General features: G+C 40.0%; 1 protein-coding gene across 2 annotated transcripts in view; it reads left to right on the top strand.

Moving 5' to 3' along the window:
* Nucleotides 1–27,132, top strand: part of NTRK2 (neurotrophic tyrosine kinase, receptor, type 2) — a 316,763-nt gene that overhangs the window by 138,208 nt on the left and 151,423 nt on the right. The window lies entirely within an intron of this gene.

Below are 27,132 nucleotides of genomic sequence, written 5' to 3'. Positions count from 1 at the left end.
ATAGGATCATTGATTACTGGTTCCTACATCGAGTATACTTTTATTGGCTAGAAGGCAATCCTGAAAAGGCAAGAGTAACTGTTAAGAGAATTTTAAAAGATTCCAGAAACCCACATTCTGTGGGGAAACCCTTTGATGTCTTAAAAACTGTTCCTGGCAAGAGAAAACTGCCAATGGTCTGACCAATCTTCCATTCTAAGAGACTGCAGTCACTTGGATTGCTTTCCTGGTAGGGAAAGAGCAAGAAGACAGGAGGCCGTGGAGACAAGATTTCGTTGCAGGCTACACCGCTAACTTGCTGTACACCTCATGGCCTTTTTGTCTCCATCTTCTGAGAGCCACACCATCTCGTCCCATCTTCCCCTTTAGGATAGGACCTGAAAGCAGGCTGGTAGAACCCAACTGTGATTCATTTGAGCCTGCTTTTGCCTTCTGTTAACCTTGAAAAGCTTTTGCTCCACATCAAAGACTTAGAGAATGGGAAAAAATAGATCTAGTGTGATCTAATGTTTTATCAAGCCGAGTACATCAAGCCTCTTCTAACGAGACTGTTTAAAGCTGATGCCTTGTACTTTTTTCTAAACAGCCTTATGATTTTTCTGAGTTGAGAACAGATTTGACCAACTATTTGGAGATCACCTCAAACCTGAGTTGGGAGGCATTGGCTAGGCTACACAGGTCTACTCACAAGGTATATGACCTTGGGGAATTTACTTTCACCACTCCATTCCTCAGTTTCCTCATTTGCAAAATGAGATGATGATCATCACAATCATGTCTCCCTGTGGGGCCCTCGTGAGAGTTAAATGAATGTTGGTGTGTGTGAAACACTTACTCTCTGTATCTCTAATAAAAATATTTTGAAGGACTTCAGTTTGCACTGTCTTGGGTCTGGCTGTGAACAACAGACTCACTTTCATGGGACAATTGTGTGGGTGCAGATAATGGGGTCTGAGTCTAGTGAATTGTGGTAACTGCTGACATGGTCCAAGCCGCTTCTAGATCCCTCTCTACCAAGATGATTTATGCACATTTTTTTTTTTTTTTGCCTTAGCTTTCACTTTGACATCATGAGAGGAGAGAACTTTTCAGTCTGATATTATGATAATTCAATGATTTTTAATGATGCACTGTAATATAAGAATTTGAAAGAAATAGCATTGAAGGTCATGTCCCAAATATGTTCTCCTGCTTTTGTGCTCACTTTATTAAATCGGAGTTCTTGATCATTTGAGTGGGGACTATATTAACTTTAACTTTTGAATTATCCATTTGAAAATCTTTGGCTCAGGATGAGAATAACAAATGAATTGGCTGAGACATGAAAAAAGCCTTGCTTCAAGTTCCCTTAAGCCTTAGAAACAAGTGTTTACAGGCAATTTGTCACAAATAACCAGATTCTTCTTTTCTAGACCCTAAAGTAGTTTCTCAACCTAATTCTACTAGGAATCACATGATTGGCCTAGTTGGAGTTACTTCATGTTGTTTGAAGTGGTAAAATTTCATTTATTTAAACATTTTATACTTTGGGTTTTGTTTTTCATGTTAAATCATTTTCAATAAGGGGCATTGAAATCTACTAGTATTTAATGTAATCTTCTTTCACTGCCTTTGCTACCTTTCTAACATACTTTAAATTGAGATCTACCACAGGACCTAAGATGTAGTAATAGTTAACTAGCATTTATTACATGTATTAATATGTTAATTCATGATCTTCTGTATAACCCTAAGAGGCCAGTGGTAATATTGTGCCCATTTTAAATGTTAGGAACGAAGGAACAGAACCATGGTGGGCCTGGACCCAGGTTTGTTAGTTAGTAAATTGAGGCAGGTTGGCTGAAGAAGTAGTACTGTAATAAGCTAGACTCTTGAACAGGGACAGGATGGTGGTGAGGTCAGTGAGGGACCTCGGCCAACTTTAAGGCCATGCAAATGTCCAGTGGTTACTCCTACCAGTACTAGCAATTGAACAGAGATTACTGTGACAAAACAGAACTGTAGGCCCTCCCAGGTGGCGCAGCGGGTTAAAGCACTGCACTACAAAGCTTAAGCCACTTCCGCATGAGTTTGATTCCCGCCTGCCCTGGAGGAGACCACATGGCGCGGCAGACCTCTCCTGACCCGCCCGCTGCTCCCCCTCAGCAGTGTACTTTGTCGATCTGCCTGTTCTGCTCCCCGCTCTGTCTCTGGTGAGTCCTCTCACCCTCCACATCTCTGGCCTGTACCCCAGTTCTATATGAATAAATAAATAAAAAATCTTAAAAAAAAAAAACAGAACTGTAAGGACAAATTAAATTAAGTCACTGGGGAGGAGCCCAGTGTTCCAGTAACATCCTGGTTATTTATGCCACTAACAAAGTCTTTGCAAATCTTGACTTGCAAGTGTGTGGTGTAGTAGTGAAACTGACTTCTGCTTTCTACATTCTGCCTTAGGAAATAGAGAAGCTGTATCAAGTATCTGGTGATAATCAGCTAATGAGAATCCAGAACATGTTTACTTTGTCCATTATAACTGAAGATGGATGTGTTGCTTTGATTGTTCTAAAGTGAACTCATTTGTAGTGCCTGAAGTTGAGTGCTTTCTGTTCCTTTGGAGCAGCCCTGACTGATGAGTGGTCCACCTGGGTTAAGGTTGGAAGGGGCATGGTGGGAAGGTCTATTTGAGGACACACTGTGTCACCTCCATAAGGAGGATCCAGATGCTGGTAGAAAATGCTTGAGTTGCTGTTTGCTTCTGAAGCAGCAGAACAGTATCTGAGCAGCTGGGTCACGTCCACGCTCTGTCCCTGAATGTCCCATCTGGCAGCCAGTGACTGCAAGAGACTGCCAAGGGCACATGCTAATTTTCCAGCCACTTGGTCAAGTCCCATCTCACACACCACCAGATCCTGTGGTCTGTGTTTACTGAATTAAAACCTCTGCCTAACCATCAGCTAATGAAAAGTAAATTTTCTCCTCCTCTTTTCTTTTAAAATGTGCATTCTTTCCCAAGGAGGAAAGGGGACATTGCTATTGTGTTCATTGTGACCCTTTCATAATTTTAAAATAATACTTGTCATATAGTAATTAGTCTAGCTGAATCACTAAATAAAAGCACAGGCTATGCTGTTTGCTTTACGGATTAGAATTCAGCATCAGGTGAGTTCATGCAATGTCATGAAAGACTGTTGAGCTGGGCTGGGAAATACAGAGTGGCCAACAATTTTTTGCTTTTGGGGGAGCTCTAGCCTGAAAACTTCTCCTTACATTCACCCCCCCACACACACACGCACGCACACATACAATCTTGCATCTTGGAGCTCAGAATGGAACACCAACCTTTTGGGATTTGTAATCATTTCTTCTCACAATTCTTCCTTTGACAGATCATTCCCTGCATTTGTATCAGCTCCCCATTGCCAGCTCTCTCTAAACACGATTGGCTGGAACACTGTGTTTTACCTCAGGGCTGCTAGTGTGCTGGTTCCCAGAGGCGACAAGCAGGTCTCGAGAAGAGGAGAGAAGTCAGGACCTGTGACCCCTTCCATTGCTAGAATAGCTTACTCCTCTGTATCTGCAATTCTACCAGACGGCTCTAATCTTTTTTTCCTTTTTTTTTCTCCATCTGTTTCTTCTACCCAAGAGGTCAAAAAAATCTTCCTAGTCTGGTCACTCCATCTCACCTGTTCTTGTTTGTCCCTTTAACCTGCCTCTATTATTCCACCTCATCTCTATACATCACAATTTAAATCTTTGGGGTAAGTTCTTTTTCCTTGGCATGGACCTAAGGGCAGCGCATACTAAACTCTTCACTATATTTCCTTGTGGTATCTTACTGAAATCTATTCAAAATCCAGGTCACACTTATTGAGTGTCAGTTACAAGTCAGACAGTGAGCCAGGCTCTGGGAACAACACAGCAAGCAGAAGGGGCACCATCTTTGGCCTCCAGGGTGCTACTATTATCCATACTCAACTCTTGAGGAAACAACGGCTTATAAAGTTGAGTCCCTCATCCAAGGTCACACAATTCAGGTCCAACTGGCCAGGAAACCGGTGCCTCTTGCCCTGCTTTTCTGAGATCGGTGCTTTCATTACACCTGGGGTGGCCCGAGGGCTGCAATGCCTGCCACAGCCCTTCTCTCTTCTTTTCATTTTGGTGACTCTAATTCTTGTTGACTCAGTAGAAACTGTTGGAAAATATCTATTTTCTCCTTTCCCTCTTATCTAGTTTTAAATTATTATTCCCTCTTTTATACCTCTAGTTCTCTTTCCACTACCACAAACACATGCAAAAATATGCAATGTCCTTTCCTCAGATTTCGCACATTAAAATGTAAATGTGGGTGGTATATGAGCAGAGACATTGTGTGTGTGTGTGTGTGTGTGTGAAAGAGAGAGAGAGAGAAAGAGAATCAAGAAAGGAAAGAGTATAATAATTTGTGCTGTGCACACACACACACAGAGTCATGCACACATGGGATAAGAATCCTTTAAGCCCTATTCAACTAACTGGAAATTCAATCCCAGCACACACACCATTTACACCAGTATCACCTCTCTATGTTTCACTGTGCTTTAATTCTCCCAGCTTCCTATAAAACATTTTCCATATTATATATTTTCTTTTTTGATTCTACTTCCTTATAAATAGCAAGAAGTTATGCTGAGAAGAAATGATTACAAATCCCCAAAGGTTGGTGTTCCATTCTGAGCTCCAAAATGCAAGGATTGAGTGAATTTCTACTTGGCAAAATTTCTGGCTTGGCAAATGCTTCTATCGTTATTTATGACAGCTTGGAAACTTCCATTTTCCAGGACTTATAAATGGTGCTGCTGATGATTTTGTTTCCCTTTTCTATTTTATTGTGAATTATGAAATAACCAGCCTGAAGGTTTTCTGTTAAGATTAACCCTCTTAGCAGCGTGTAAGAGTATGTATGCAAATATGTGTGTTATTATGTTCTTTCTTTTATTGGTTATATGGTGCATTTGACACATCTCACACCGACAATGCGCTTTGCTTTCTTTGCCTTTCCATAAAATAGTAATGGGAACTGTTGAGACTGGGGTGTTGAGAATCATAACCTTGTGGTCTTCCTGTGGTCACAAAAGGCTTCTTGGCAAACAGTCTTCTAAGAAATATACCTCTCACCCCAGATGGCAATTTAACAGTTGATCTTCCAGAGAAAGACAGGTAACAGAAAATCGCCATTTTAGAAGTGTTAAGTTTTTTTCCTGTTATTCTATCAAACTTCTTGATAGAAAATTGTCAAAGTGGAGGACCTGTCAAGGAACTGTCTCCACTGATCCTTCCTTTTCCCTTTCTTTTAACACCATACTCAACTCCCTTAAAACACCCATTTTCAGTTCTCTTTGTTGGTGTTTTTTCTTTTGGACTCATGTGACCACACACAAATTGGGAGCCCCCAATTTGTAGAGGAAACAGATTATACCAAGTAGAGGCAATAGGACCTTTCAAAGGCAGATTGTGTCTTCTGAGAAGTTGATGTCAAGATAGGATTCAAGCCACAAGGGTTTTAGTCATGAGGAACTCTGTGGAGGGAAACTGGAGGAGCCAGAGGAGGCTGCGTGAACATCAGAGGCAAGGCAAGTAGGACCTCATCCTCAGGGGCTGGACAGAGGAGAGAAAGGTCCAGTCAAGCGTACCAGACTGCCCTCCCCTCCAGGGAAGTATGGCCTGGGCTGGAGGAATCTTTGGAGGAAGTCAGCCATCAGGGTTCTCCTGGCCTGATGGAATGGGGAGAGGTGTCTGGCTTCCAGTGCTCTGGGAACCTCCACTTCCTTAGGCACACCACTATCAGCTACACTGGTTTCAAGGGCATCAACTATGATTATTCTTTATTTTTTTAAAGGCGAACACAAGCTAGGCAAGTCAACATTTTGAAATGTTTAAAATGTCATTTTTGCACTGTAGCCATCCTTTTATTTATGGTAGCATGAAACAACATCCGAAACTCAGACCTGTTTCTGTTTTTCTCTCCTACATACTAAAACCACAAGTGATTTTTATTTCATTTCATGTTGTGTTCCCTATCAAACAAATTTCCTGTCATGGCAGCTTTCCGTGTTGATTCATATTCTTTTAGAGAAGTGTTTATGGAAGTATACACTAGGGCCTCGCCAGGCATGAGGGGAGAGCAAGAGAGGAACAGGGCATGCATCTTCTTACACAACCGCTTCCCGCTGCTCCCCGACAGCCCTCAAATTGACTCATTTCCAAGGAAAATGACGCCTTCCTCAGATTGGACAGGCTATATTGAGTGCTCTCTGTGTTACAACATAGGTTATCCTGGCGCATCCTGCCGTGGGGAGGGAACTGGTGCACTGATACTACACAGGCCTGCTGCCCCCAGCCCTGGCCAAGTCTTGGCTACATAGTGTTGGATCAGGCTCAATGTAGCTAAATCTCTTCATTTTCAAGACAAGAGGAGGTCTAGGTTTTTGTATGAAATTTGCAGCTTCTAAATGTTGACAAGGCCCTTTACATTTGTTTTTAGTATCTGCGAGCCAGACAAATTGTATCTTCGTACCAAACTTTGCCTGGCGTGACCCTTTGCTAGAAATCTGCTCATGGTTTTTAGGATATGGCTCTCTACAAGAGCCTCGAGCAGTTGCTGGACTTTGGTTGGGCTTCCTTGAAGTGGACACTGTGATCAGATGCACATAAAAGTGATCTATTAAGGGGGGATAGGCCAAGACCGTCTAGGGATGGAATCAGAGGGGCAGGGCAAGGAACGGGCATGCTAAGCAGGAAAATGATGTTAGTTCTTTCAAACCTGTACTGAACCCAGTCCACTTGAGGATAAAGTTTAGTTGAGAGGTTGGTAGTCTAATGGGACACACTGTCGACACTAAGTAGATTTCAGTGCCTACCCCCATTTTGCCTGTGCACTATTCCTTGACCTTCCTAAGCCAACTTACTCAACCACTTATTAAGTACCTATGTCTAAGGTACCCTGGTTCTGGGGGCTAAGACCACAGGGTTGTTGTAAGCTTAGCCCTTATCTTCACTGAGCTGCTGTGCTCTGTACCCAGATGAGCTGTCACATGGGAGGCAGGCTTATAGCTATCAAATCATCTGCTTTTAAAAAAGAAGCCATAATTTCATGTTAAATCTCTTGATTTTTAAATGTTGGCAAACTGTACACCTTAAAAAGAACATTGTTCAGGCCAGACTGAACTTGTCTCTTGACCCAATTTGGCCTACAGGCTGCCAATTTGTGACTCTGACCTTGAACTTAGAGTTATTTTTCCAATGTCTGACTTGAAGCTAGTTTTCATTTTCCCTGACCTCATTGGAAGTTGCAACTTGTTCTTTGTCCTCCTGGATTGACTGGTTCTTCACTGCTGCAGCCCTGTGTTTCCAGGTGAGCTGACTTCCATCTATCACCTATTCCTTTCTAATTCCATCTTCAGACCTTTGAGTCTGTGTGTGTTGTCTCAAGTTTCTGGAAAGATTACAAGCATTGTCTCCTACTCTTCAGCAGTTCTGTTCTTTGGGGTTAGAATCTAGTCCAAACTCTTCAAGTTGATCATGGAATAGCCCTCTTTTCTGACTTTGCCATCCCAATTTTCACAGCCTCTGAGTTGCATTGACTCCCAACCTCAGGTGTGATATTAATTTCTCTCAGAGGGACATGGGTTTAATAGATTTTTTTAATTAACATTTTATAAAATTAGAGCTGTCATGCTTTATGGCAGACTGATGCAAATGTCTATAATTACATTTTGGCACTACATTTTGGGAGTAGACTAGAAATGTTTGTTTTAACCCCTTCCTTAAACAGTCTGGTTCACAGGAAGACTTCTTTTTGAACACCTCTCACAATTGCCAGTTGTCATGGCAACCCAGAACATCATTTGTCATGTAAGTTCATTCTATGGGGAAGTGAGAAGTTATCTTACAGGATTTATCTTTATGACAAAGAAATTTTGCATTTCCATAGATATGTTGTTTTTCTCTAATTTTGCCTTCCATTTGGGAGATCCAGGCTTTAGGTAAAGATTTTCCAGAGATTAAGACTAACCTCTGACCTCCCACCCACTGCACCAAAGAGATCAATTTTCTTACCCAGTCTGAAGAGAACACAAATAGACTCACAAAAGTAGCATTATTCCCTTGGGTCTCCAGCACAATATATACATTTTTTCTTTTTAGAAAAACTAAAATTAAAATTTTAATTGGTTGATATTTTTTTTACTAGCAAAGTTCAAAGAAAGGGAAACCTTTTCCACAAAGTGGAGAAAAGTGAGATAGTTGTATTACTTGTGCAATCTGTGATTAGGGAATTGCAAACTCACTGCCTCCTATAGGGACCAGGCAAATACATAGTTAGTGGGTTCCAGGCAAATACATAATTGTGGACATTGAATATGCTGTTTAAAGGGGGTTGTGTCTTTGTTTCTGTCAACAGAATGTGAACCATCCTGTCCATTTCATCTTATTTTTTACAGAGAAGCAGAAATATGTGTTTTTATATGAAATTACCTGATTTAAAAATGTTGGCATGTGATGTACATGATAGGTTTTTCTAGCAATGTGATAGTCAAATAAAGCATATCTGGGGGAACATTCAGTCCTTAAACTCCCAGATGTGATCTACAATATGAATCCCTTCAGTTTAAAATGTTGTTAGTTAGTTTAAAATTAAGCCAGTTTTTGGTGCAGGTTGTTCTCGGGATCTGATGTGTTGAACAATCCTTCTGTCAGTCTCACTGAAGGTGATGTCCCTTCCACTGACACTTTGGATCACTGTCTGCTCTGGACAGCGTGTGCAAGAAAGCTGTGCAGGAGACATATTTTATAAATCCCATAGTGCCACTGCAACAGTCCGAGGTGGTGGGGTCCATCAGATATCTTCTGGGATTGTTTCCTGCCACATGGTACTTCCTTTTTACCTTTGCTGGATGGGGTCATTGAAACCTTGTTATGAAGTTCCATACTTTTCTTTTGTATTTGGAACTCTTGGGTGGCAACAAGAGTTAGCAAGTTACCTTCCACAAGAGATAGAAAAGAACTGTCTTACTCACTGAATTTGATGTGTTTTGTTTCTCATCTCTCCATGGGGGGAAACACTAGTAACTCTAAGGAACATTCCAGGATACCTAGAGCTGTGGTTCTGGTTTCAGATGCTAAGGTACAGCCAGGTTTGATAACTGGAATTAGATAGGACTAATCATGGGCTTTTCATACTTTAATTGATATTATTCCTGTAGATATTAAAATGAATGTACAATCCATTGCTTACCCTTACATTTTGAGACTACCTATACTTAAGACTTTGATAGTGACTTCCCTTTTAAACCACATCAGATAGCTCATTGGGGTCTTCGTGTGATGGCTCTCACCTGGGGTACATTTTTTCCTTTTTTTGAGATACAATTGACATATAGCACAAATAGTACATTTATTGTGAAATGATTACTATAGATTTAGCTATAGATTTACCTTCTCACATAGTCACAATACAAAGAAAAGATGCAAACTCTTATGATGCAAACTCTTTGTGATGCAAACTCTTATGATTTACTTTCTTAACTTTCCTATGAATCATGTTGCAGTATTAGCTGTGGCCAGCATGTACACTGCATCCCTCACCCTGATTTATCTTATAATGAATCCCTCCCTTTTGACCATCTTCTTCCAATTCTGCCTCCACTCACTTTCTGCCACTCTTTTATACTTGGGTTTTTTTTCAGGTTTCACTTGTAAGTGAGGTATACAGTATTTGTCTTTCTCTGACTCATTTTACTTAATATAATGCCCTCCAGGATGATCCATGCTTTTTTAAATGGCAGAAGGGTTCCTTACAGTGACTAAGTGTGCATAAAACCATGTGTATGCATGTACACATACATGTGCATGTGTATCCATATACACGTGTGTATGCATAGACACACACATACAGTTCTGTAAAAGGTTGGAGATATATATATATGTATATGTATATATATGTATATGTATATAGTAGAAATAGATATGGCCTCTTTATCCATTCATCCTGCCGCAGACATTTAGGTTGTTTTCATAACTTAGCTATTATAAATAATGCTGCTGTGAACATGGGTAGATTTTAAACTTCCACCTGCTCAGTCTGTCTCCCAGATCAGTTCAATAAAGATTTCTGGGGGGAGGGCCTTGGGGGTCAATGTTTTTAAAGCCCCCCAGGTGATTTCAGTGTGCAGAGAGCGAGACTTGAGGCTGCGGGAGACAGCCCAGGCAAGGATGAGCAGAGTGTCTGCACAGCTTGTTCATTTCCTGTCCACTCTGACAGTTCAGTCACGATGACCACTCTGTTCCACAGTGTTATCTGTCACCTTCAAAACTGTGCTTAACTGGGAGAAGTTATTTTCACACAGAACTTTACAAAATATGGAGGAAACTATCACTAAGATTGGCAGGTTTAATAAGCAAATACAAGATGTTCCGTTTGTTTGAATTTCAAGTAGCAAATCCTTTTTTCAGTGTAATTATGTCCCATGAAATATTTGGGAAATACTTACATAAAATATTCATTCTTGTTTGTCCAAAATTCACATTTAGTTGTGCATATTGTATTTATTCTACCTATAAAAGTTAAATCTCAAAATAAAGTTTTTTTAAAGATTTATTTGTTTGTGCATACAGAACTGGGGTACAGGCCAGAGGTGCAGGAGCTGTAAAAAGAATCGCCAGAGACAGAGTGGGGAGCAGAACAGGCAGACCAACGAAGTACACTGCTGAGGGGAGCAGCGGGCGGGTCAGGAGAGGTCTGCCACGCCATGCGGTCACCTTAAGAGCAGGTGGGAATCGAACTCATGTGGAAGTAGCTTTAGCTTCTTAGTGCTGTTCTTTAACCCACTGTGCCTCCAGGGAGGGCCCAAATTACCCTCAAAACAAATTTAAGAAAAAATCCAGCAGTTCAGGATGCTATGGCTATAGACCAAAATCAATTAAAATGGTAGGTTTCTGATTCTTTATTTGATCACAGGTCTCCAGGTTATCAGGCCTTGTGGTGACCTAGTGACTACCTCCTAGAGGAATTAGATCTGAGCCCCAAAGTGTCAGCACTTCTTCACTTGGCTTCTGATCACAAGGGGGAAACAACTTCATGTTTCAGTACATGAACTAACCCCTGATTGTACTTTTCTCTTCATTATCAAGGTCAGCTCTTAACCTTGAGCTTCTAGGAGCCCTATGGGTGGTCCTATTTGTTCTCTTCCTAATTTGAATGTACTGTTTCATGTTGAACCAATATGACAATTGATCTCTTCTTTTCCGGTTCAAGTTACTGGTTCTGCCCACCTGTTAAGCCTCTGAAACTCCAAGAGCCTACCAACTACTGCTAGCAAGTAGCATACATTATTTTCATTTTAATTTGTATACAAACTTGTGCTCATATTCAGGATAAGCTTCATGCAAATGGCCCTGTGCCAAGGGGCTCACCCCTTGGTTTGGTGCTTTGTTGTCAATTCTGAAATTCTTAATAATTTATGGAAACATGTCCTGCATTTTATTTGCCACAAATTATGTGGCTGTTTCAATTAATATTGTAAAATAATATCAAAGATGACTAAAAGCAGTGGATTTCTTGTCCAGACAACAATTTCAAGTATTTCATGGAGTGAGTAGGATTTTAGTCTCTCTCATGGTAAATGGTATTCTTTTGTTAGGAAAAAGTCATATCAGCTAATTACATATTCCTCCCCATTATTTCAAGCATGTCTGCCCTGAGAAAGACTTCCACAATTTGATCTCAGACATTTACCCAGGTCTTGCGTTAGCCTATATATCTTTTCAAGTGTAGCTATCTTTAGGGTGGCAGAGAGCACCCTGTCACCATTTAACAATCAGCAATTACTGAGCACCTAGCTCTATGTAAGGTCTCTTTCCTTGTTTGCCCATCATCATTATCAATCCTACTGGATGCATTTAGTACCTGTCTGTGCATGACCCTGATTGGGGTGTGCTAAAATGTCCTGATGGTGAAGTTAATTTGACTCTGAAAGACCACAGTTTCTGCCTTTGGAACAGAAAGCTTTTCATATCAAAGAAGGGTGTGTCTGTCAGTTACTACAACCACGGGGTCATTTTCCTGGCATCTACATTATGACATTCAGACAGAGGTAACAAAAAACACCACCCAAAATCTGAAAAGCATTACATTGGTTTGGGTGTCCCCTTTTAAATCCTTTATAATAGCCATGCTGTAAAATCATGAAAAATCATAATTGAGTTATTTTTTATCATAAATGGATACTGGATCTTATCAAATCCTTTCTCTAAATATATTGATATGATCATATGACTTTTGTCTTTCTTTTTGTCGATGTGGTAAATTACCTGAGTTGATTTGTAGACCACTGATGAAGCTAGTCATGTGGGTGATGGCAATGTAAGACTGACGGGGGGAACCCAACTCAAGGGAAGCTATTTGGAAATCCCGAATGTGGAAGCACCTGGAAGTACTTGATGTGTGAAAGTAACATAAGTCACTGTTCCTCTTATTTATGACTGATAGAGCTTGCTTGAGGAGGTTTTGGCATCTCCTCTGCAACGCCAGCAAATCCTAATCTAATGTAAAACTCAAAACAATTGACAAGATGAAACAGCTCCAGGAACATAAGGAGGCCCTCGTGGTTAGTGTATAAGACAGGATCTAATGGCCTGGCCCATGTCTTGTGCCAAGGCAGAATGTTGGGTCTCATCGCATCTTGGAGCCATCTTTGAACAGAAAACTTGGAGAAAGAAAGCTCCTTACCAGTTGAGCAATTGCCATAGTTCTGCTCTTTGCCAAATCATTTTGAATTAGCCTTACAGTAGAAATAAAATCGTTAACATGTGCTGACAGTTTTTGAACATGTTATTAATAAAACAGCTACCATTCAGATATTTAAGGCCAACGCATTGAGATGAGGCAAAAAGTAATCTTCAGGTATACAGAAATGCAAGTTAGGGCAATCCTTCCTGCAGGTGGCCCTGCCCCTTTGCACCACAGTTGCTTAGAAAATGATGGCTATGTTGATGTTTTTATCTGAGGGAAGAAGTGCTGCAGGGAAGTAGATTGGATCAAGGAGGATGCTTTTGGATTGAATTAATTTCAGTGGGATGATTATCAAGAAGCCAAGTCAGTGCTTAGGAACATGTGAGTTACTATGAGGGACAAGCTGATACATAGAAAATTCAGTATCTTTAAGGAATTTGCATTCTGAAGAACAAATTGATCACTCCATTAGATTACACTAGAATGTAATGTGATTCTTTTCTAGCATTATCTAATAGTGTATTTTTATGGGGCCACACTTTTTGTTTAAAACCCCGGAACCAGATTTTGGATTTTTAGAAATGTAACACGGCGCCTGTAGTGAATATCACCACTACCACCAGTGGAGAATTGTGGGCTCTTTGTAGTCTCAATCAGTGATATTTCTGTAGCTAAACTTAAAACTGGTCTCACTAACTAAGTAATTAAAGACTACAAATATCCTCATGGCCATCTAGGTCAGGTTTTAGAATCAAATGTGTTAACTTTGAATGATTGAGATTTCAAAAGTGCAGATAATGGATAAATAACCTGTAGTAGTAGGTCACTATTGTATAACATAATCTTAAATAATGCTGGAATATACGGAAATAAGTTCCATGAAGACAGTATTATTTCCCAAATACTTAGGATAATATTGGGCATAAAAGAGGCATTCAATAAATATTTAAATAAAAGCAATAACAAGAAGTGCTAACTGTTACTTATTGAGTCTTCATGGCAGAGAGAGCTTCACAAAATGCTGCTAGATTGGTATTGGTATTCCTATTGTAATTTTTACACTACAAATGAGAATTCTGTTTCTGGGAGAAGAAGTTCAATGTTGTACCCTAAGTTATCTGAGTGGTAGGTGACCAGGCTGTGATCACAACAAGGGGGCACAGCTGTTGTGACTATGAGCGCCCTGGCATCAGGCTGCCTGGCATGTAAACCCTAGTTCTGTCTCTCACTGACTCTGTGAACCCAAGCAAATGGCTTGACTTCTCTGTGCTTCTATATCCTCGATCACAAAATGGGAGTAACGAGAAGATTTTGATATGATCAAATGAATTTTGACTTTCCTTTTGTTGATGTGGTAAATTATGAGTTGATTTACACTAATGTTCATAGAAAATCTTAAAGACTCCATTAGAAAACTACTAGAAGCAATACATCAGTACAGTAAAATAGAAGGATATAAAATGAATAGATAAAAATCTTTTACACCCCTATTTGCAAACAATAAGCTGAAAGAGAAGATGAAGAAAACAAAGCCATTTACAGCAACAGCAAAAATAATGAAATTCCTAGGAATAAAGACAGATGACTTGCACAGCAAAAACTATGAGACATTGTTAAAAGAAATAAAAGAAGACATAGACAGTAGAAAGTTATTCCATGTTTATTGATTAGAAAAAATAACATTGTTAAAATGGCCATCTTACCCAAAGCAACATACAGATTTGATGCAACCCTACCACAGTTTCTATAGCTTTCTTTAAGTAAACAAGCAAACATTACTTGAATTTTATTTGGAATCACAAAAGACCCTACTGGCCAGTTATTATAAGAACAAAGAATTGTATGCTTCCAGATATAAAAATAATTGACTACAAAATAATGACAATGTATAATATACATGAAGTATATATACATTATATAATACAATATAGTGTATTAAATAAGCAATAATATTAAAGGTGGTATGACATGGGATAAAAAACAGACAGTGATAAATGCAATGGAATTGAGAATCCAGAAATAAACCTACACTTATATGGACAATTCACTTATGGCAAAGGAACCAAGGACATACAATGGAAGAAGCAAAGTTTATTCAACAAGTAATGTTGAGAAAATTGGACAGCCACGTGCAGTGCCAAAGAATGAAATGAGACCACTATCTCACACTATGAACAAAATTTAATTCAAAGTGAATTAAAGGCTTGGACATAAGATCATCAACCATAACATATACAGAAGGAAACATAGGCAAAGCTTTTCATGGCATTGGTTTCAGGACTCAGCTACAATGTTAAGAAGAACAAACAAAAATAATAAATGGGACATCACAGATTTTGCACAGAGAAAGAAACTTTTATTAAAACAAACATATATCTGGGGCCTTCCTGGTGTGCAGGGATTAAAGTTTAAATGCTATCATGCTATCTCCAGCCACTGCAGCCAGAGTTCACTCCCCAGCCTGGGACTGATCCACATGGTGCAGCAGACTTCTCCTATCTCACCAACTGCTCCCCTCAACAGTGTATTTCAGTCTGTCTGCCTGTTCTGCTCCCCACTCTGTCTCAGACGAATCCTCTCATCCACCATACCTCATTCTTGTATACATAAATAAAAATATATACCTTACTGACTGGGAGAACATTTTTGTACATTGTACATTCAATAAGGGCTATTATCCAAAATCTCCAAAGAACCCATACAACTGGACAAGACAAAAACAAATAACCCAACCAAAAAATAGAAGAGCTAAATAGACACTTCTCTGAAGATTTACAGATGATTGCAGACACACGAAAAAATGTTCAGTATCACTTACCATCAGGAAAATGAGAATCAAAATCAAAATGAGATACCACCTCACACCTGTGAGCATGCCCAGAATGTCTTGGAGAGGGTGAGAAGAGAAATAATTGCAGACTAATCCAGACTCTATGGAAAAACAGTATGAGGTTTCTAAAAACTATTAAAAATAGATCAACATAGGATCCAACAATCCCTCTCCTAGATATCCATTGGAAGAATATAAGGATACAAATTTGAAGGGAGAGGCACCCTCCCATGTTCACTGCAGCCCACTTTGCAATAGCTGAGCTATGGAAACAACCTAAGTGCTCCACAATAGATGATTGAATAAAAAAGATATGGTGTATACACACAATGGAATACTTAGTTCTAAGGAAAAAAAAAGAGAGAGAAAGAAATCTTGCCATTTGCAACAACATGGATGGAACTGGAGGGGATTATGCTAAGCAAATGTCAGCTGGAGAAAGACAAATACTGGATGATTTCACTCATGTGTGGAATGTAAAAAACAAAGCAAAGGAACAGACAAAAACAAACCAAAACAAACCCTTGAATTTGACTGCAGAGCGGAGACTACCAGAAGGGGCGGTGGGGTGAGAAGAAAGGGGGGTAAGGGCTGTTAGACTGTGATGGAGGATTATTGGTGCTGTGCTGGTGGGCGTGTTGTGGCCACATATACCCCTAAATCGTATATAGTGTAAAACAATGGCAGTCCACTAAGCATGATCTAATTTAAAAAGCTTTAAAAAATGGACTTTAAAAAGCATTAGCATGCCAAATTATGGCACATAGGATTATAGATTTTTATTTTTTATGTTTTCTGCATTTGTCAATTTTTCTGCAGGAACTTTCAAGGAAAGCATGCCATAAACTGAATTTGCTTATCTTGTATTACTTTTCTACCCATCATATATGCTAGATAATGAAACATACTGTTGAATATACAAAATAAAGTGAAAAACGGACCATTTTCTCCAAATAGACAGTTCTGGTCTCTAAACTATAGAAAAAAACTATTTACCTTCTGCTTCAGTAATTAAAATGAAATTCTGCACAGCAGCCTTGACTGTTCTTCATGTCTTGCTAAATGACTTGGATTCAGTTTCTGGAACAGAGAAAATGCCGAGCTATACAAGGCAGGCCTGGAAGGTGAAGCATCCATTTCATTAACTCTTTGAAAAATAAATTACCTCACTTCCTTTATTACTATAATAATTAACCCACATTCATACTGATTCTGACCAATGCTATGTATTATTTATCACTTTCCATTTGTGGTTTGGTGGTCAACCTAATGGGTATCTCTGTCAGATGATTTGTGTGTTTGAAACACTGAAGTGACTTTCATCTGCTTTCCTTCGAACTTCTCACTAGAAGAGTCAAAATATCTGCTTGAAAAGCCAAAGCGGTAAGACCAGAGGGGAGCACAGATTTTAATTCTGAGTTTCACAGGCGTCTTTTGTGTCTCACCCACTTTTGGTGAATATTTAGCAACTGTCTGAATTACATGAGACTCCCAGTTCTCTGCCCAAATCTTAGCACATAACAGTTACTCATTAAGTGTGTGTGGCCTGAGTAGAAATGACAATATTTCATTGGCCCCATAGTCTTCTCACTAGGGAAAGTCTTCGCTCCAGCAGGACATTTTGATCCTCCTCTGAGATCGGGGTTCAATCAGCTTTTGCTCATGACCACAAAAATCTAGAACAGGGAAGTTCCTTTTATTTGGTCAACAGCAATACTTATGGAGTGTTCGCTGCATGCTGGGCTCTGTGCTAATTTTTGGCAGAAAGGTGGCTTTTATGACGCGCAGTTGATTCCACAGCCTCTAGCAGATGCAGGGTGAGCGGCTCATGTTTTGAGCTTGGCCCCAGCGTGCCTGTGCATTTTCTCTGCTTTGCTGCGCAGGAGTTAAGCTGCTGCCTTCCCCCTAATCCCTGGAACAGGAAGAGGGTAAGGAGGCTGCCAGCACTTCAAGTGTGTCTGTAAAATGCAGACAAATTGCTGCTCTTTATTAGAGGTATGGATGAGGGGCTTTGGGCAACTCTGAAATGACACGGTTTGGGGTTTCGTAGTTACTTTGCCAAGCTTTATTTCAGAAATATCGCAGTATTAAGTGGTGTGGTTTTGCTGCCCATGTTCCTCTCAGCCTCCCTCCTTTCCTCCTTTTTTTTTTATTTTAAAGATGCTAGAAATAAAATAAAATCTCATTATTGATGCTTTTCACTGAGCAGGAATAACACCCAGCCTCTTCTTACTGCATTTGTTTCTTGATGCACCCTCTGCCCAGCTGGGGTCCTGCTTCATGAGGGCGTTTCCTTGACCTTGTCATCACAACCTCTCCAAGTTCTTGAAAACCCTTGCCTTTCATCCCTTTTCCAGTCCACTCTTGCTAACTCTGCTACCTTGGTACTGGCCAACTGCCTTTGACCTTGCCAGGACACAAAGGAAAGCTCAGGCCTTTCTCTCCTTCCTGGTTAGGCTCTAACATGGCATCTGCAGTTACTGGCCATAATTGCTCCTTTCCACATAATCAGAACCCTCAACGAGGGGTATGAGAGAAAGCATACCTTGGACCACAGACTAATGCATCCTCCTGATGCAGCCTTTCTGACTAATTTTTGGCTATACATTTATTTCACTTTATTGCCTGTGTATGACTCAAAGATAAGTGGATTTCTCTGTGGCTCACTTCCTTTTCTTGCATATGGGCACCATGATACCTACTCATTGGTGTTGTGTGAAGATTTAATCATGACACTCCTCATACCTGGGAAGAGCAAAGGAAGTACTAGTCCTCCCCATCATGGTGCACACATGATACTTTCAATGTAAATGCTTTCAATTTTTAGACTCATCCCTTGGGTCTAAAGTGGCAGCTGTGAGGCTCAGCGGAGTAGCTCAGGAAGGCTTCAGAAGTGGATCAGCTCTGAGTACTGTGTGCCACCCTCTCTTAGCAGCTTCCCCTCACATTGCAGATTCCACCAGCTCCTTGGAAGTCTCCTAAGTTGCAGGTATTTTTTTGCTCCCTATTTTTCATCACTTAAGAGTGTCTAACCATTGTCTTCCACCCCAGGGCCCTACTAATAGGTTGGTCAACCAATTGTTGAGTGAAAGCTCAGGCTTAATGGCTCTGATAGATTGCTATGTTCTCTTTCTAAAGGGCAAATGCATTTTCCTTAGAGCTTTCTGAAGGTAGATTTCTGGAACCCATAGGTGTGATCTCCAAAGGTGTTCACATGAGCAGAGAGGAGTGACATTTTGTTCAGTCTGAAGTGGTCAGGGGAGGCATCTTGAGGTGGTGACCATTGATTCATAAAAGATAAATAGGAAAAACTGAGAAAAGGATTGACCTGGAAAAAGTGTTAATGACACAACCTGATATGTGTAGGGTTACCAGTCACTGCTGTAGTTGTTAGGGAGGGCATAAGTGAGAGAAAGAGAAGAGAATATTCTGGAAAGGCAGTTGAGGCCAAGACCTAGAGTAGGTGTTTTGTGGGTAGATGGTGATGTGGAAATTGGACTGATGACAGTTCTATCCAGCAGCTTGGAGGATGGACTAGAGGAACAAAGGGAGGCAGGAAGATATGGTAGGTTAAGAGGCAATTGTGGGGGTAGCTAGAGAGGCCTAAACCAGAGCAATGTCCCTTGACTTTTCTGCTAGAATTTGTCCAATTGTAACAGGGTGGTCCCCAGGAAAAGAGGAGGTTCCAGGTTCCATGCCCCACCCAGAAGGAGGGTGGAGCTAAGCAGGGTGGAGAAGAATCTGGAGAAGACTGAAGAGGATGGAAGCAGGATACCTGAGAGAGGCACATGGAACAGAGACATGTGAAGAAGCAGCTCTTGTTTCTTGGTCCTGGGCTGGTTGAAACAGATGTGGTGAGAGACCCGTGGGGAGGTTCACTATGGCAGCATTTATCTTGATTTTGATTTTGTTCTTTTCCTCCCAGACTTGTCTGGCCATTTCTGGTCCCCCTCCCTCACCCCCCAAACCTTTTTTTTTTTTTTAAGATTTATTTATTTATGCATACAGAACTGGAGACTGGGGTACAGGCCAGAGGTCAGAGGTGCAGGGATGGTGAGAGAATTCACCAGAGAAAGAGTGGGGAGCAGAACAGGCCTACTGATGAAGTACACTGTTGAGGGGAGCAGTAGGTGAGTCAGGAGAGGTCTGCCATGTGGTCACCTCCTGGGTGGGGATTTAACTCATGCTGAAGTGGCTTTAGCTTCTTAGTGCTGTGCTTTAACCAACTGCACCACCAAAGAGGGCCCATTTCTGGCCTTTTTTTTTAATGGGTCCCTGCCAGAAGGTGCTTTAGAACTGTGGCAGGCTTTCAGACCTTGCTTTGGGCCATGTGCCATACCTTTTGGGTAGGCTCTTACCCACAGGGGATGGGTAAGTTTAGGTGTTTGATTTAGAAACTATATTCTTTATGTTTGCTGTATTGCACACTGATTATATTAAAGTTCCTTTCCATTAAAGGTCTTATATGTTTTGTCTTGACGTGGCAGATGACAGAAGCTATTTACAGCAGGCAGGTTTAGGGGTTCAGTTGCGTTCCTCTCCCTGCCCTGTAACACAATCAGAGGTGGTTTGTGCTTGCAATAAAGCAATGGGCCCTGTGTTTATAAAGATATCATAGTCTCCTCCCATCTTCAGAGTAAGTTAGAGAATTTTTGTAATGGGGTAAATTGAGAACAGGGACACATGGGCTCCTACTATTCTTTGTTCATGACATTTCCTAATGTTTCTGGTAACTTGCTTAAGTTCTTGGGCTTTCTCTGCCTGTTTGCTATAAATACCTGCCATTTCTGAGGAAGAATTGAGAAAAATAAAATTGTTAGAAACTACAAAGCATTACAGAATGCTATGGGATGTGCTGTTATTTCTTTATGCTGGTTACAAAGAGGGCTGCTTCCAGAAAATTGTTCTGATAATTTCTTACTCAGAAGAAACCCAAACTGGAAGAGTAAATACAGATGGGAAAAGGGTTGTTTGACTTCATACAATTCTCAGGTCAACCACTATATTTTATTCTTACTCACCTCCAAATTTGAAAATGCTTAATTATGTAGAATAAAGCTTCCAAGTTCAAGGGATCTTAGTTAACAGTCAGTCATTCAGCTGGTTGGGTTAAGAGTTAAACCTGCCATAAACACTTACTCTTTGAAAATATATTTCTTTATATTATTACTATAATTTTAAAATGTTCTGAGAAATTGGCCCTTGTGGAACAACCTCTCATCTTCCTCTAATTTATAGAATGTTTTTTTTTTCCAAAGCAAAAACTATTTCTAAATCATTTAAAAAGAAACAAGTAAAAATTTAATCTTAAGCCAAACACTTTTTTCTTCTACAGTCGGTTCATTCCTCAGGTTTCTTTATTTCCCCCACCAGTATATTTCAATTTAGTGTTTTAAGGAAGGCGTGTTTTATTGCCCACATCTTTACAACACTGAGGCCTACAAGCAGTGAGCAGTTATAAAGAGTGGGCTTAGATGATATATATTAAAAATGATAAATCATTTCCCAGTTCTCCATAACACTTTATTTTCTCTGGATCTTTAGCTCCTCCTGACTCATATACCTGGGCTGATTAATGTCCTATCTCCCCAGTTACACTTTAATCCAGGCTCTGTGTTCCATTTGCCTGTCAATAGTGATAGCCAATAAATTAATCATGCAGCCAGCCACACAAGCCTTTCCATGCACACTGTTGCCAGCGTGAAAATGCCCATGAAAAAGCAGGCAATTCTGAGTCTCCATTTATCTGGTACCCTCAAAACTCACATAGCTTTGCAATTGGAGCTGCAAATGCTCATTTCTCCATAGGCCTGGGCAGGGAAAAAGAGAAAGCTAATTAATGCATTCAAGGGATCCGACTGAATCAGCAAGCTCCTTAAAGGCACAACAGACACCAACAGGCAGCTGCAGCTTGTTGGGATTCAAAACAACAACAAAAGCGCTAGTTAAATATTTGAATAGCTAAAGTATATGTCTATTCATTCCCATGGAAATTGCTAAAATAGGCTGTCCTCCCATCTCCGGAGGAGTCAAAGTCATTGAAATCCCAAAGCCTTTCATCCTGTCAAACACGCATTTGGAGAGCAGGACATTTACATCTCCATAACAGGCCTTTCAACATTAGTGGTAAAAAAAGGACTCCAGAATATGGTAACCACTCAATCTAGCCTCTGGTGATGCAGGACACTGACTTAGGGGCAATCAGACTACTTTGGCTGCAACCTTGGATTAGTTTGGCATTTTACAGCTGAAAATATCTCAAACACTATATACCATCCGGGAGTAAATTCAACTTTTGGGGATTTTTTGATCCATGGTCCAAACACTGCAAATCAGAACCATCTTTTGATTCCCTTTCATTGGCCTGATATAGAGGCAAACTTTTTTCTCATTATTGTAGCAAAGAAGACTTTCCACTAACTCTTGATGCTTCATTCTTCCAGATGCCTATCCAGCAGGAAAGAGAACATCACATCACTTTAGCCTTTCTACATAAGTACTAGAATTAGTTTTGATCAGACTAACATGTCTGCTCATGAACCATTCTCTGTGGCAGGGATCTGAATTATTCTGACTTATTTATACCAAACCGTTGGCTTTATCTTCAACCACATTGGCTCTGTAGGGGTGGAGGGATAACCAAATGAAGATCAGTCTCAGTTAAGGAGGAAGTAGCTATAGAAAGGTAATGAAAAGAACAACAAACAACAAATATCAGTCTGCTCAGGTCAAGACAAAATACCACAGAATTGGTGGTTTCAGCATTAGACATTTTTTTGCAGTTCTGGACACTAGATGTCCAAGATCCAGGGGCTGGTCAATGAGGTTGTTGGTGAGAACTCTTCTTGATTTACAATCACCTTCTTGCCCTAACCTCACATGAACTCTGGGGTTTGCAGAGAAAGAGTGAGGAAGCACTGAAGTTCTTTTCTCAGGACACTAGTTATATCAGATTAGGGCCCCACCCTTATGACCTCATTTATTTTTAATTACCTCCTTAAAAGGCCCAATACCTTCACGGGTATTAGGAATTCATCATGAATGTTGGGAGAACATAATTTCAATCTAGAACATAAACATAAAATGATAATTCCCAGTCACATCTTTAATCCTGTTTTAGCCACCAAGAGTAAACTGTTTTCATGGATTGACAGTCTGATCACCTGAGCACGTGTGCTTATGCAGCTTCTGATGCACACTGGTGTACTTAGTCATGCACCCAGTCATATTGTATCAAGTTTTTAATTTCTATGAATTTAGTAACCAGGAAGTTTCTTGGAATTTGGTATTTATATATGATTCTAGAACTATAAAACAATTTGAGAATTACCTAACAAGAGACCTGTGTCTTAGAAGCTCATCTCTCAGAAGTGCTTTTAGTGAAAAGTTATCAGCGCCACAAGAAATAGGATGATGTGACTCAGCTTAATTACTCACATATTCCATCAGACTTAACTCAAAATCATTTTTGACAATTAAAAAAAAATCAAATTCCCTCCTCAAATGATGAAGATTAACATAGTTGATAGGCTCTTCTACACTAATTAATGATACTTCCCCAGGTGAGCTCTGAAATGTGACAAACAGGACCAGTGTCTTTGGAAAAAAGTCGTGGATTTCTAAAGGCCTTGTTTACAAGGTCATAACTCTGACTTCTCAATATGAGTTATAATGAGTTTTAAAAAACTTTATTATTAATATTTATACATTATCCATTTAAGTAGATAATTGCCTGTACTTTAGAGTAACTATGTAGGCATCTAGTCTTTTAACCATCTATATCATAGGCATTTTTTTTTTTAAAGATTTATTTATTTGTGCATACAGAACTGGGGTACAGGCCAGAGACGCGGAGGGTGAGAGGATTCACCAGAGACAGAGTGGGGAGCAGAACAGGCAGATCGACGAAGTACACTGCTGAGGGGAGCAGTGGGCAGGTCAGGAGAGGTCTGCCACGCCATGTGGTCACCTCCAGGGCAGGCGGGAATCGAACCCATGCGGAAGCGACTTTAGATTCTCAGTGCTGTGCTTTAACCCGCTGCGCCACCAGGGAGGGCCTATATCATAGGCATTTTATAAAATAAAAGCTCCCTGTTTTTATAAATAGAACGACTTTTAAAAAGGTTCACTTGGAAATTATGGTATCAGTTAATAAAGTCTTGGTTATGTTGCAAAACAAATAACCCTTAAAATAGAGCAGCTTTAAAGTATATTTTGGTGAGTAAATGGGGTTTAATGATCAAAAATAGAACTTAAAGTTTACATTACAGATAGAAAAACAGTTGACACCAAGACACAAAATTGGCCAGTACCCTGTAATTGGGTTCTGTGATTATTTTATTCTACTCTTCATTATATCTTCAGCATTTACCACATTGCGTTATAGCTATCAAGTGGTCAGAAAATGGTTGGATTTTTTAATGAATTAATGAACTAGCAGGGAATATTTATAGTATGTTCATTATAGAGTGCAAACTAATGGTTGTAACTGGGGTCTGGGGTATTTTAAGGGGAGTCACATATGATCAGAGTAGTTATGGGACCAAGTCAAAGTTTTGAATGTCACTGAGGATTTAGGGCTTTATTATTTATTCCTTTACTCCTATGTTTATGTACCACTAGCGTGTTTACAGAGGTCTCACAGACATATCAGCTCCTGTGATCCTCAAACAACCATTCAGATGGGTAAAGCAGTTATTTTGCTTTGAGGAGAGACCCTTAGAGACTTTAAGCCCCTGTGGCATGGTTTGGGTAAATGGTGGATTCAAGACTCAAACATAAGACATGGCAGTCACATCCAGTTTACACCCCTTCACCCGGCACTGCCTCTCCATTCTGGAGACAGAACATCATCTTATTGTGTTTGGGGCAGCAGAAGTAACCATGTCAGAGCTGTTCTTGTTCTGTAGATGATAGGCTGGAAGAGAAGGGAACTGGCAGCTAGCCTACCAGTGCTGACACAGCTTCTTTTTAATAGATAACTGATTTTAGGATAAATTTTATCTTTGCAGACCTATGCCCTAGGGCAGTAATTCTCAATCTGGGATCATTGACATTTTGGGCCTTAAATTCTTTGTTGTGGGATTGCACCGTTACCTCTAGCTCAGTTCACAACATGCTAACATGCACTCTACCCCATCCCTGCAAAAACCCCACATCTTCCCAAACATTGTCAAATTTCCACAGGGTAAAGAGTACCCCAGTTTGAGAACCACTAACCTGAACACTCAATTTTGATTAGTTTCCAAAAAGCAGTCTATGTTAGAGAGCACACAGGCATTTAGTGGGAAAACACTAAGAAAAGAAATGCAACTTCATTCTATGGGTTGGGTTTCTTCCACTGACAGCGTGTAGCCAAAGTCACCAGGACAGCTAACAGTTAATTCCTGTGTCCTGAGATGCATTTTAAACAGTAGGTTTTCATTTGGTTCTATTTATGGTCATTTCAATTCTTTTTGTTTTTGGGCACCCACCTTTATAAGTACAGATAATCCTGTTATGTTCTGTGCCTGTATGAGATTTCCAAATAGAAGAGTACACTGATATTAAAATTAAATAATGTCTTAACTGTTGCATTGGCCTCACATAGTTCCTGACTTTAGGTTCAAGAATGTGTGTGGTGATGGTGCATGGAATGGGGTGAGAGGCGATGAGTCACTGAAGGAAGACAAGGTTCTAGAGGATGCCAGGAAGCAGACCACCACCCCTCGATTAGAGGGGATAACCTGAATAAAGTTGAAAATGGAAAATATCCTATAGTGAGGTTCATGGCTAGAAACCCTGCCATCCCCACTCTCCCTCCAAAATTCCATAGTATAAGCACAAAAACAATCCCTACATGGTGCTTTGCACCATGCATCAAGCACAAATATTTAGAGAACTGACATGTTTTATATATTTATGTGTTTATGTATATGTGTGTATACACACACATATACATAAACATACATACAACTATAAATAATGCATGCATAAATACATACATAACTATCAATTTATGACAGAAAGTTGAATTCCATTTCCAAATGCACCTAATGTGACAAAAAACCAGATCCTTCCTTTTGGCCTCACTTGGTGAATGGACACAAGCCACCAAGTCTGAGCAAGTCAGCTGAGCTCTGAGTCTTTGTTTAGGTTTCCCATGGAAACAAAAGCTCATGGGAATTTAATTTACTGTGTTCCCAGATTATACATTTGTCAATCTACTTGAGGGTTACTGACATCACTTCCACGATAATTCCCTGAGAATTAGCCAATTTCCTTGTTAAAAACTTGCTGCTAGTGCTCACCAGCATTGCTTTACAGAGAGGGATCTGGGGGTGACTGTTAAGCAGCCAGACCCCAATGTTTAAACCATGCCAAAAGGACATTTTGTACCAGTGCAATAAACATTTATAAGGCCTTTTGAGTTCTCATTGGGGTGATAAAATAGAAAGACAAAGGTTTGATGTCACTCTTGTCTGTCAGCTCTTATTATTCAGCCAAGATAGCTCCTGCCATTCTCAACATTACAGGATAGAAAAGTAATTAACAGAGTCTAAGTTTCATTTTTTACTGACCCAGAGAAGGCTCTGACCATCTTTAAAAGGAGCCTTCAGAATTCACAAAAGATTTTGAAATCCCAACATTTGTGCAATTTCATTGTGAATGACTAAAATGTAGACCAAATGCATTTTCTTTTAGAGGTTCCACATATTCAAAATAAAAAGGAGAAGTTGTTAGCAATTTTTTTTCCTAAAAAGTAAATGTTTGAAATATGGGATGAAGATATTTTGCCACATTCCAAGCAAATCTAGTTTTGTCTATTTCCAATTTTGAGGCTTTTGAACTTTAAATCTATAGGATTTAAGAGTTTAGTCAGCTTTTCTTTTATTACCATTGTAATAGAAGCTGACCAATTATCCCCAATTAAAATATTATTGAAACTCTAGTCAGTCTCTTGGCATGTACCAAGTATTCAGCAAGTAGTTTTTTCTGCTTTTGCAGCACTTAAGTCCTCTCTCAAGATGAGGATATAGTGACCCCAAGCAGCTGAGTATTATTTAGCAGAAGAAAATTTAGGTCATGTAAACTGAATTCTTTTCTTTAAATTGCACATGATCTCACATTCCCAAAATACACTCAGAAAAGCCACACAAGGCCATGTGGCAAACTATTCTCAGTCATATGTATCTGAGGATTAGTACTATGAGCTGCTTTGGCTTGAACAGGTCTTCGAAGGTAATTCTCCAACCTCTCCATGGAGAAGGAAATACGTGTGAAGGAACAGGGTCTCACCTCAGGTCAAGCAGGTTGTTCCACGCCGTGTCTACAGGAAGCCCACATCTGACACCTAGCAGCAACTACAGCCACTCCTGCCTGGAGTCCTGGGTTCTCAGGATTGCTCACCTTTAAATACTCTCTTAAAAATATTATATATATATTTTTATACCATTCTTCATTTTTGCACAATGTATGCTTTTTCATCTCGGTTCTAGTCCCCACCACCAATTCGCCCGTGCACCACCTCCATAGTCCCTTATGTGTGGTTTCTTTTCTTTCTTTCTCTCTTTCT

Source organism: Condylura cristata, unplaced genomic scaffold (genome assembly GCF_000260355.1).
Source record: "Condylura cristata isolate star-nosed mole 26May11 unplaced genomic scaffold, ConCri1.0 scaffold00006, whole genome shotgun sequence".
NCBI lineage: Eukaryota > Metazoa > Chordata > Mammalia > Eulipotyphla > Talpidae > Condylura > Condylura cristata.
This window is presented reverse-complemented; position numbering and strand designations above follow the sequence as displayed.